This window comes from Zeus faber (genome assembly GCF_960531495.2).
Source record: "Zeus faber genome assembly, chromosome: 2".
Taxonomy (NCBI): Eukaryota; Metazoa; Chordata; class Actinopteri; order Zeiformes; family Zeidae; genus Zeus; species Zeus faber.
In genome coordinates, this window is record NC_137189.1 from 15508978 (window position 1) to 15520531 (window position 11554).

The 11554-nt window shown below is 43.1% G+C and overlaps 1 protein-coding gene across 1 annotated transcript in view; it reads left to right on the plus strand.

The window, feature by feature from the left end:
* Positions 1 to 11554, plus strand: part of stxbp5a (syntaxin binding protein 5a (tomosyn)) — a gene marked incomplete at its 5' end in the record, with an annotated part of 99751 nt that overhangs the window by 63938 nt on the left and 24259 nt on the right. The window lies entirely within an intron of this gene.

The window sequence follows — 11554 nt, forward strand, 5'->3', positions numbered from 1 at the left end:
GAATCCCAAGTAAAAGGGTCAATGCAGTGGAACACAGGTGCTCCTCAACTCAACTATGCTTGACCACCGTTCGGACTCATGACCAGTTCTCTGACCAGTCTGTGTTGTACGCTGCTTGCGCGGCATCTCAGCATTAAGCACCTCATCGCGCATCACCCTGTATATACTATATACACTATACGATACACTATATACACTATATATACTATATACACTATACGATACACTATATACACTATATATACTATATACACTATACTATACACTATATACACTATATATACTATATACACTATACTATACACTATATACACTATATATACTATATACACTATATACACTATATATACTTTATACACTGTATATACTCTACACACTTTATACATTATATATACTATGTACACTATATCCACTATATATTCTATATACACTATATACACTATATATACTATATACACTATACTATACACTTTATACACTATATATACTATATATTCTATATACACTGTATATGCTATATATAGCATATACACTATATATACTATATACACTATATACACTATATATACTTTATACACTGTATATACTCTACACACTATATACATTATATATACTATGGACACTATATCCACTATATATTCTATATACACTATATACACTATACAGTATATAATATTTACACTATATACACTATGTATACTATATTCACTATATAGACTGTATATACTATATACACGATATACTGTATACTATATATGCTGTATACATCTCATCAACGTTCTCAGTGTGGTTCCAGCAGTCTGTCAGTATTCACTACACTAGTGTTCGCCATGGCCACGCCCTCTTACCGTGGAACAACACGGGTCCTGGCTCATCCACCAATTAGCTTAAGAGACCTGCACACCTCCCTCCTTCACTACTCCCTTCATTCTTTCCTTCCTTCATTGCCATCATCTTTCTCCATCTTCCTCCCACCCTTCCTTCCTTCCCTACTTCCTTTTTTTCCCTCCCTTGCCTCACTCCCTTCTCTCCATCATTCTTGGCTTTCCTTCCAGCCTTTGCTATTTTTTTCCTTCATTCCCTTCATTCCTCCCTCCCTCCTTCCTTCCTTCCTTCCTTCCTTCCTTCCTTCCTTCTTTCCTTTATCTACCTTCCATACTCCCTTCCTTCCTACCTCCCTTCCTTTATTTTCCTCCCTTCCCTCCTCCCTTCCCTCCTTCCTTCCTTCCTTCCTTCCTTCCTTCTCTCCATCCTTCTTTACTTTCCTTCCCTTAATTCCTTCCAGGCTTTCCTTTGGTCCTTTCCTTCCTTCTTTCCTTTATTTTCCTTCCTTCTCCCTTCCTTCCTTCCTTTCTTCCTTCCCTCCTGCCTTCCTTCCTTCCTTCCTTTCTTCCTTTCTTCCTTCCTTCCTGCCTTCCTTCCTTCCTTCCTTCCTTCCTTCCTTCCTTCTTTCCTTGCTTCTCCCTTCCTTCCTTCCTTCCTTTCTTCCTTCCTTCCTTCCTTCCTTCCTTCCTTCCTTCCTTCCTTCCTTCCCTCCTGCCTTCCTCCCTTTATTTTCCTTCCTTTCTCCCTTCCTTTCTGCCTTCATTTCTTTATTTTCCTCCCTTGTTTCTCTTCCTTCCCTCCACCCTTCTTTGCTTTCCTTCCTTCCTTCCTTCCTTACTTCCTTCCTTAATTGTCCTTCCCTTTACCTTTATTTTCTGTCGTTCCTTCCTTCCTCCCCTCCCTTCCCTTCCTTCCTTCCTTCATTTTCCTCCCTCCATTCTTCTTGCTTTCCTTCCTTCCTTCCTTCCTTCCTTCCTTCCTTCCTTTATTGTCCTTCCCTTTACCTTTATTTTCTGTCGTTCTTTCCTTCCCCCCCTCCCTTCCCTTCCTTCCTTTCCTCCATCTTTCTGTTTTTATTTCCTTCCTTCCTCCCTTCCTCCCACCTTTCCTTCCTCCCTTCCTTCATTTTCCTCCCTCCATTCTTCTTGCTTTCCTTCCTTCCAGCCTTTCCCAATTTTTTCTCTTTCCTTTATTTCATTCCTTTCTCCCTTCCTCCCTTCCTTCCTTCTCTCCATCCCTCTTTGCTTTCCTTCCCTTCTTTCCTTCCTCCCTTTCCTCTAGACTTTCCTCATTTTCTCCTTCCCTTCCTTCATTGTTTCCTTCCTTCCTTTATATTCCTTGCATTCTCCCTTCCTTCCTTCCTTCCCTCCCTTTCTTCCTTCCTCCCTTCCTTCCTTCCTTCCCCTCTTTCTTCCTTCCTTTATTTTTCCCCCTTCCTTCTATCATCCTTCTTTGCTTTCCTTCCCTTCTTTCCTTCCTTCCCTCCAGCCTTTCCTCACTTTGTCTTTCCCTTCCTTCATTGTTTCCTATTTTCCTCCCTTCCTTCATTCGTTCGTTCGTTCGTTCGTTCCTTTCTTTTCCTCCCTTCCTCCATCCTTCTTTGCCTTCACTTACTTCTTTTCCTTTACCCCCCCCCCCCCCCCACCCACCCACCCATCCATCCATCCATCCATCCATCCAATCGTTAGTAAAAACGATAAGAAATGCGGTAACTTTCTGCACTAATAACATTCAACGTCTATGATTTATTGTTTTTTACCAACTTAACGCTAGAGACAGACCGTTGTTGCTGGATGTTGAGCTTGCTTGATTTGGTGGGGGCAGAATAATAATAAGAACAATTTCTTGGAGCGCGGCCCAGGCGGAGCTATCTGAAGTATAAATCTGATGTTCTAAAAATAGCTCGGCCCATTACGTAACACGAATGCTTAAATATAAGTACAATGCTGGAAAATACATGAAATACAACTAAAAAATGACTACTTGATTACTGGTGTGTGACTGGTTGAAATACGTTACCTTCAAACAGATTGGATAGCTACAGTATGGACACACACACACACACACACACACACACACACACACACACACACACACACACACACACACACACACACTCCTCACCTCATTGGCATGGGTGTGGTATAAGGACACCCAGGAGTGCATGAATCAACACACACACACACACACACACACACACACACACACACACACACACACACACACACACACGCACACAGACACACACACACACACACACACACACACACACTCCTCACCTCATTGGCATGGCTGTGGTGTAAGGACACCCAGGAGTACATGAATCAACAGACACACACACACACACACACACACACACACACACACACACACACACACACACACACACAAATGCCCATCTATCAGAAAGAGCCTGGATTCTTTATTTAGATATGGATCACTCCCTCTCTCTCCCTCTCTCTCTCTCCCTCTCTCTCTCTCTCTCTCTCTCTCTCTCCCCTCGTCATTTTAAGATAAGCTAATATCCTCTCTGTCTCCCGCTCGGAGGGCGGTTAAATCTCCAGTGTCCAATCGCCTGCGGGACCCCGGTAATTTCTCAGGGGGGACGGGTCTTCTCTTCCCTTCTCTGTTCATCTATCCCTCCCACTCCCACTAAGCTAACACCTCCCCAGAGAACCCAATAGTGTGGTTGCGGGCCGCTGGTGGGGTTTTAGTTGGGTGGAGGGGTGTGTGTGGGGGGGGGGGTTATTGGGGGAGGGTTGGGAGGGTTGGGAGGGTTGTGCAGTACACTGCCTCTGATATGCTCACAGTAAATTACACTTAGAAAGAAAAAGAGAATGCCTTACACAGCTATTCCCACTCACGCCGACTCCCGAGGTGCTTCATCACCAGCGAAGCCGCATCAAAAACAGAACATTGCCCCCTTGTCTGTTTTCTTGTGAGGAATATACGTTTAGGGGATAGGGGATCCAGCCATGGGTTGATATTGTTCCCGGAAAATTCTCTGGATTTTGAAATCTAAAACAGTTTGAAACAGAAGAACGGCAAAAGCTGCCAACACCGTTTACATCTGGTTTGGTTTACATCTGGCTATGTCACAAACATCTCTTGTGGTTGAAGTTTCATTCAAATCGATTCACATACAGAGCAGAAAATTTGTGAAAAACGGACAAAATTGAACCTGTATCAATTTTGCATTTCACGTCAAAATATGTCCAACCCTGTTAAAACTATCTGGAACACAACAATGACATAAGCTACGAACACAGTTGAGGTGTCATTTAAACCGGTATGTCACAAGTATCTTGTGGTTTAACTGACATGACACTATTCGTAAACAAAATAAACGAGATAAGATTTAGAGTAAGAGGCTTTATGATGTCATCACACTATTTACTATAAACGTGCAGGTCTCGATTCAGAATGTCCCTTGCACCGTGTCCAGTGTGCAGCGTAGACTCTGTCGCTCTGTCGTGGTTTGACTGTACCAACTATGCGTTTACGTGTATATTTATGTACTTTCTTACCTGGTAGATGTCTGTAGATCTGTTTGATTGATATTTTATCTCTTTGGTCCCCATTACTTTGCGGGATTCATGAAAAATACGAACTTCAACTGAGTGATGTGTTCAAGATCCAGCGTGGCGTCGGAAATATAGTAGCCATGATATGGTAATGACTCAAAGAAATACCACAATACCGTGTTTTCGTAATTCATGGAAACATAACTTATCGAAAATGTAATCCAAGGAAAAATAGTCACCACTAAAATGATGTTAGTTTGACTACCTTCGTAAACCTCTGTAAGTACGTCACCTTAAACATGTGACATAAACAGCCAATCGTACAGAGCAGAGAAACAACTATGTGACAGACAGCCAATCGTACAGCAGGCAGCAGGATGAGGCCCCCTGGAGCTGACGCGGCGGGTCTTCCTAAAACGCCAATTTGAACTGGAACTCGCACTCCTCCCTACCCGAGCCTGACGCGGCCCCCGTCCCTGCGGAAGGAGAGCGATTAATGAAAGAATCTGTGGTAGGAGAGGATCCCTCGGCCCGCTCCAAACGTCCCCGCATATAGTCACAGAGCTCAGGTTCAGAAACTTCCAAAACCTGTCATACCTACCTTGCATGACAAAACTGGACCCCATGTATTGCTGCCTGCAGCTATATTTATTATTATTATTATTATTATTATTATTATTATTATTATTGTTATTATTATGATTAGGGGCCCAGCCCTGTTGTTATTGCTCTGCATTTTTTTTTTTTTTCGGTCTAAAAGTATCTCAAACACACCTGTTGTCCCGGGGAAGTATGTATGTATCAGCCCACCAGGCCAGAACAGGTTGTTTTTTACACCAAATATCCATTTATTATCTATCTATCTACTCTGAGAGCGAGTACACAAACACACACACACACACACACATACACACACACACACACACACCCCGCTGCAGCACCCATACACTCAGTACTGTGCTTCTTCTCAGTCGCTCCGCTTGGGGCTAGCAGCTAACGCTGCTAACGGGGGGCTATGGGTTTGGGCTGCCTGCGGGGCTTTCGTCTCAACGTGCGGGTTTGTGGCACAGCAAAGTTGTTTTCCTGCTCCGTAACTTGCTCTCGGGGCTCCATTGCTCGCTCTGTTAGCCGTTAAAGCTGTCCAGCCCCTAGGGAACAATATAAAACCCATGCCAAAGCTAATGCTAGCTCGTTAGCCCTCTAGTTTGACTGAAACATTCACATGGAATTGATTTATTTTTTTATTGAAATATTCAAATACATTTAAATTTTTTATTAATGTTATTGAATTTAGTTATGGTTATAGTTATTGAATAACGATTCTCAAAAAAGTTATTTTAATATTATAGTTATTTCATTTAAAATCAAATAATTTAATATGACCAGAGGGGAATATCAAAACAAAGCAAAAAACATAAAAGTAAATATCGGATACTATCAGACGATATAATATATTTTTTAATTTTATTATATAAGTGTGAGAGAGGCTTTTGAACAAGTGCATTACATCAAGGAGAATATTGTTTTCATTAATGTAAAAATGTTGTAATTGTCATTGTTTACTCCAGTCTTTCTGCTGTTCTCCGTTACGAGCCAAGAAAGAAAGTGGTACCTCGTCGCCATGTTACAGCCTTGTTAAATTTATCTTTTAATAAAAAAGTGGAATTTTGTTCTAAACCTATTTCCTTGAATGAAGCGAAATAAATACAATGATTGACTTCCTCAACATTTTAATGGTGTTTTTATTATGCCACTAACAACTTACAACTGTAGGGTAAAGAAACAACATTTTGATTTCGGGACGATTCACTTCGGGACGGCGGTGAAAAAAGTTATTCTGGAACCCTAAGCTGAGGCGACGCTGCGTTTAATGGAAACTCTGAAAACTTGTGCTGTGTTTATTATTATTATTATTATTATTATTATAATAAACAGCTTTGGAATGCTTGATCAACTATAGTTTTAATCGTATTCTGGACTCTCAACCATCTTTGTGAGATTTCTCTGGTAAAGCGTTCCTGTGAAGGGCCTGTGTGCTTGCCAAAGCACATAGACGTCGACTTGGACGTTCTAAGGACAGTACAGTATGTGAGGGGTTGTTGGAGAATTCTCACTGCGTTGTCGGTGAGGTAAACCGTGTGTTGCTACAGGAAACAAACTGAGAGTATATTTACATAGTTTATTCTGCAGAGTAAAAAGAGATACACAGATGTGCTTTAAAGGCAGTGAATGTCTGTACACTCTGCCCCTGCTTCTGCCGAAGAGGACTTCATACCATGAGGGGTTGCGTTCCATTGGTATCATGTTATTCACAAGAGTACACGTCCCCAAACACACATCATCTGGTGTTTCCCTCATACAACGATTTAACAGTCAAACTTCGGTCACAGTTACAATCTTACTGGGCTATAAACAAACCCCAATACTCTGTTCAGCCTCCTGCTGGGGTTGTCCTTATCTCAACGCAAGGTTGAGTGGAGAAGCAATGTGATGGGGTCTTTACTGTATGGCATTATCTGAAAGGACAGGGTCTCTTCATGTGAGCCCTGAGTGAGTCGTTTAAAACCAAGCTAGGCAAGGTACAAAAAAGGCTATTGTCTTATATAAGAAATATGAAACATCATCCAAAGCATTAATCATCTGCATTTTCTCTCACGGCGTGTGGGTCGAATTTTAACCAAAAATGATGTTGTGCGGTTATTACTGCTAGACATGTTTCTGTCATCCCTCCAAAGGCAATTTTGGATTGCATGGATTTTGCTGTCACGGGGTTTCGGGGCAAGCTGTCCCCTCTTGTCATTCGCTGCGGACGTCACCGGCCGGTGGCAGCGAGATAAAAGCAAAGACAGGATTTCAAACTCCACAAGGCTCTAGCTCAGAGGAAAGAAAATATGAGCAAAATTAATTTTTAACGGCTTTCAATTCTGTGGCAAGTTTTTTTTTTTTTTTTTTCCACGCTGCGTGCGTTCATTCATACTCTGCTTGCCCGGAAGCATGTCTACCAATGAGCGCTTTTAGTTTCACAGGGAAGTTAAAACAGAACGGGGCCCCTGCCGTGGCTATGAGTTTGATCTGGAATCGTATTCTGTTATTCATTTGATGATAAAGAAATTTAGGGGGCAAAACGAATAATGACCCAAATGTTAGAGGATCACCTTAACTTTGAAAGACTTACTACAACTATCTGAAAGGTTCCCTGAGTATATTACATCATGACTCATATTATGAAGACACCAACGATGCTTTAGAAAGGTCTGCCATGTTGATCCGGGCCCCTGGGCAGCGAACTTTCAGTCAATGTCAAACTTTCCAGTTCAAACAAATAGTATTCCTCGTCCAGCCTTGAAAGAGCTGACTGGGCAGCCCCCTTCCCCTCTCGCTGCCCTTCCATCGGACTGATCAGCACTATGGGGTTTCTGGTGAGCGCTGGCCAGAGAGCGTCCGTTGGCTCTGACTTAACGCCTTCACTCCGGCCCCCGGGTAATGACCCCGCTTCACGGCCAGATTTTGATTTTTCCAGTGTCCTTTCTCACCTCCCGGCCCATCGCTCAGTCCCTTTGCTTTATGCTCTTTAGTCCCTTACTCCATATTTTCATGTATTTCGGTTTTTACACTTGCTCTTAGTAATTGGGTTTTGTTTTTTCCTCAAAGTCAGTATTTTGTTCTGTCGAGCCTGGTCACTTTTTCTTGGTTATACTTAAAGTCATGTTGTATTGTCTATGTGCTGTAAATTGCTCATTACTCCTTGCGTTTCCCTTTGAGATGTGTTCCATGAAGCTGGGAGAGCTAGTACACCCCCGGAACGGCTCACCTCTCAAAAAGAGAAACAACATCTTTTTTAAGAGTAGCGAGGGGAAGTTTTGAGAGAGTTTCTTTATGCTGAGTTGCAAAAACAGTCTAGTTTATATGAAACCCATTGAAAGCTGTCTTCTCCGACACGCACCTTAGTGTCAGAGTAATTTGATTGGCCAAGGCAGTTAATGGTTAAAACTTGTACATTGTCAGAAAGAATCAGGCAAACCTCCCTATCCCAGCAGCGTAATGACCTCCTCCCGCCCTCTATCTATCTAGTCCTCTCTCTGTTTCTCTCTTGTTCCGGCACTTGTGCTCTCTTACATAGACATAGTCCATGGCTGCTGCTTTTGGTCCATATCCTTTCTATATGAGGGTTGATTTTGTGGGTAGCCTTGGCCAAATAATTGTTGGGTCAATCAAGTTACAGTGTAGGTCAGGTAACACATAGGTCTGGACCAATAGATGTACTGCTTAGATTGAGCAACAGCCACAGCAATACCTGTGGCTAAAATAACACCCTTTCTTTCAAATTTCCTTTGGCTTTCAGCAGACCTTCTACTTTTTCGTAGGTGCTGCAACTGCCCCCCCAGCTTCTTGTTTTGGAGCATTCACGCACTATATGTTGCCGGGCTCTGCTGAGACTGTCTCCCAGTGTGACATATCGCTGGCAGGAACTACTCAATTAGGACTTTTTTGTTTATATTTATGTGGGTGTGTGAGGTTTCTGCTCAAATCTGTGTGTGTGTGTGTGTGTGTGTGTGTGTGTGTGTGTGTGTGTGTGTGTGTGTGTGTGTGTGTAGGTGTGTGTCAGAATGCACGTTGGCTCCCAAAGCCCTACTTTTTAAAAATGTGCCTCATAAGTGCTGCACTGAACCCTCTGGTTCCCACGAGATCAGACTGCGGAAGTGGCCTGATGTAATAAATCATGAAATTTGTCTGTCTTTTTTTAATTGGTATTGTTTGAAATGATGAGTGCCATGTGTTTCAATTACCCTGCTCATTTTCCAATTAAGTGCGGCACATTGTTCCCCATCGGAACTGTCACAGTGAACAATGACTTGATACATTTCTAAAACGCTGTCCCTTACTGTGGCAGAAGCTCTGAACGGGCAAACGAGGTCCTTTTCACTCGTTCACTGTGTGACGAAACTTACCGAGACTCCACTAACTTTCAAGTTATTTGCGAGAAAAATGGGAAGAAGGGATACAACTGCGTGTGTGTGTGTGTGTGTGTGTGAAAATGAGAGCGAAAGCGCAAACGGGAGATAATGAGACCATTATGGTCGTGTGCAGGGGCGCATGCACAGTTTTCATGCCAAGCGATGAAAACTGTAGCAATAATCCTACGTTGCACTTCCCTAATCCCTAGCTGATGCTGTATCTGGGTTTCCATTGGAAACTGGATTGGTTATTGATGCTAATTCACTCCCTGCTAAGAATGAAACAGCCACGTGGGTGGTAAGATGATGGAGAAGATAAAAGGAGAGGAGAGGAGAGGAGTGGGGGAAGAAGGGGACGAGGGCACCTCGAAAGATTCTGCGTCATGACTGACCCACCTCCTTCACAACGTAACGTTTCTTGCCCTGACTCCACATCTAGATGTTTTTTGTCTGGTTTAACCTTTGTCTTTTCATCGCCTAAATTTGATTTTTCCAAAACCAGGATGTCCCAAGCCATCAATCTGCCCTGCTCAACCTTCATGGCAGAAGGACAACAGCTGGCCACTGTTCCTACTTTCAAATACCCAGGAAGCATAATATCTGACAACTTCACAATAGACGATGAGATCCAAAACCGCCTCAAACAATATTCAGCATCTTTTGGTGGTCTAAATAGGGGGGTTTTCCTTAACAGCAACCCTAACTTCCACACCAATGCGCTTGTTCACCTCGCAGTCTGTATCTCAACCCTACTGTACGGAAGTGAGGCATGGTGCATTTCCAGGCATCTCAGAACCCTAGAGGCCTTCTAAATGAGATGCCTCCAGAAGATCCACGGCATCACCTGGAAGGACAGAGTGCCACTCACAGATGTGCTGGGAGGGGCAGACAGTTGCAGCGTGGAGGCCACCATCAACTCAGGTGGCTCGGCCATGTTATTCGCATGCCCAAGCCACAGACTCCCAAAGTCCTCTACGGCCAGCTAAACCTTGTCCAGCGCACTGTCGGTGAGGAGAGGATGCAGTTCAAGGACCAAATGAAGACCACGCCGAAGAGAGGCCAGATCAACCGCTCCTCACTGGAAGAGCTTGCTCCCTGTCGCACCCGCTGGCGTTCTCACTCCTCACAGGGAGTGAAATGTAGAGAGAACCTGCGCACACAACATTGTGTAGCAAAGTACACCAAGGGGCACACTCATATGGTTACCCCCCCCCCCTAAAATTTTGCTTTTACATGCCTATTTAGCAGGACGTGACTATTTAGTCACATTTTGGTGGCTAAATAGTCCATAAATAGGAGAAGATGATCACTTCGGACACGATGGACAACCAGCAAGCAAGCAAGTGTGAAAGTGAGAGCGAGAACTGGAGATAATGAGACCGTTATGGTCGCACATGTGCAGAGGCGCATGCACAGTGTTAATTACAAACTCTGAAAACTGTAGTAATAATCCCGCATTGCCCTTTAGCACGGTGCTTGAGCTAATGATATATCTGTGTTTCCATTGATTGGTTATTGATAGCTAATTCCCTCCTGCTAAGCATGAAACAGCCACAGGGCTGGTAAAATGGCGAAGAAGAAGAAAGGAGAGGAGAGAAGTGGAGTGGGGTGAGGGCACCTCGAAGGATTCAACCTGCAGGGCCTCTGCATCATAACGGACCCACCTCTTTCACAGCGTAACTTTTCTTGCCCTGACCCTGCATCTACATTTTTCTGGTCTGGTTGAACCTTCGCCTTTTCGTCCCCTGAATTTGATTTCTCCAAAACGGCGATGTCCCGAGCCATCAATCTCTCACCTATCTACGATGGGTGTCCCCTCTTGTTCTCTCGTGTTCCTCTTTTTAGGATTATTTTAAAAGTCCAAGTCATTTTTTTACAAGATTGTGTGTCAAGCTCAAGTCCTACAAACTTTGTAATGTCATGTTTGTGTAGAATGACTGGGTGAAAGTCCAATATGTTAAGCAATAATCTTCTGGACCATGTTGATGTCAAATTGAGTTTCACCACATTTACTGCACATTTGACATTACATCATTTATTGTCTCTATTTTCGGGTTTCAGAAAATTTGAACAATATCGTAAGAAACCTTCCGACTTTGTTGTTCTTAATTCCATTCAAAAACGTGGAAGCGGCATTTCTTTAACATGGAATTGACAACTATGAAATATGACCAAGTTAAGTAACCTGGTCGAAAATATGTTATTATCATTTTCAGGGGGACCTGGAGATAGTTTCAAGGTTTCTCACCA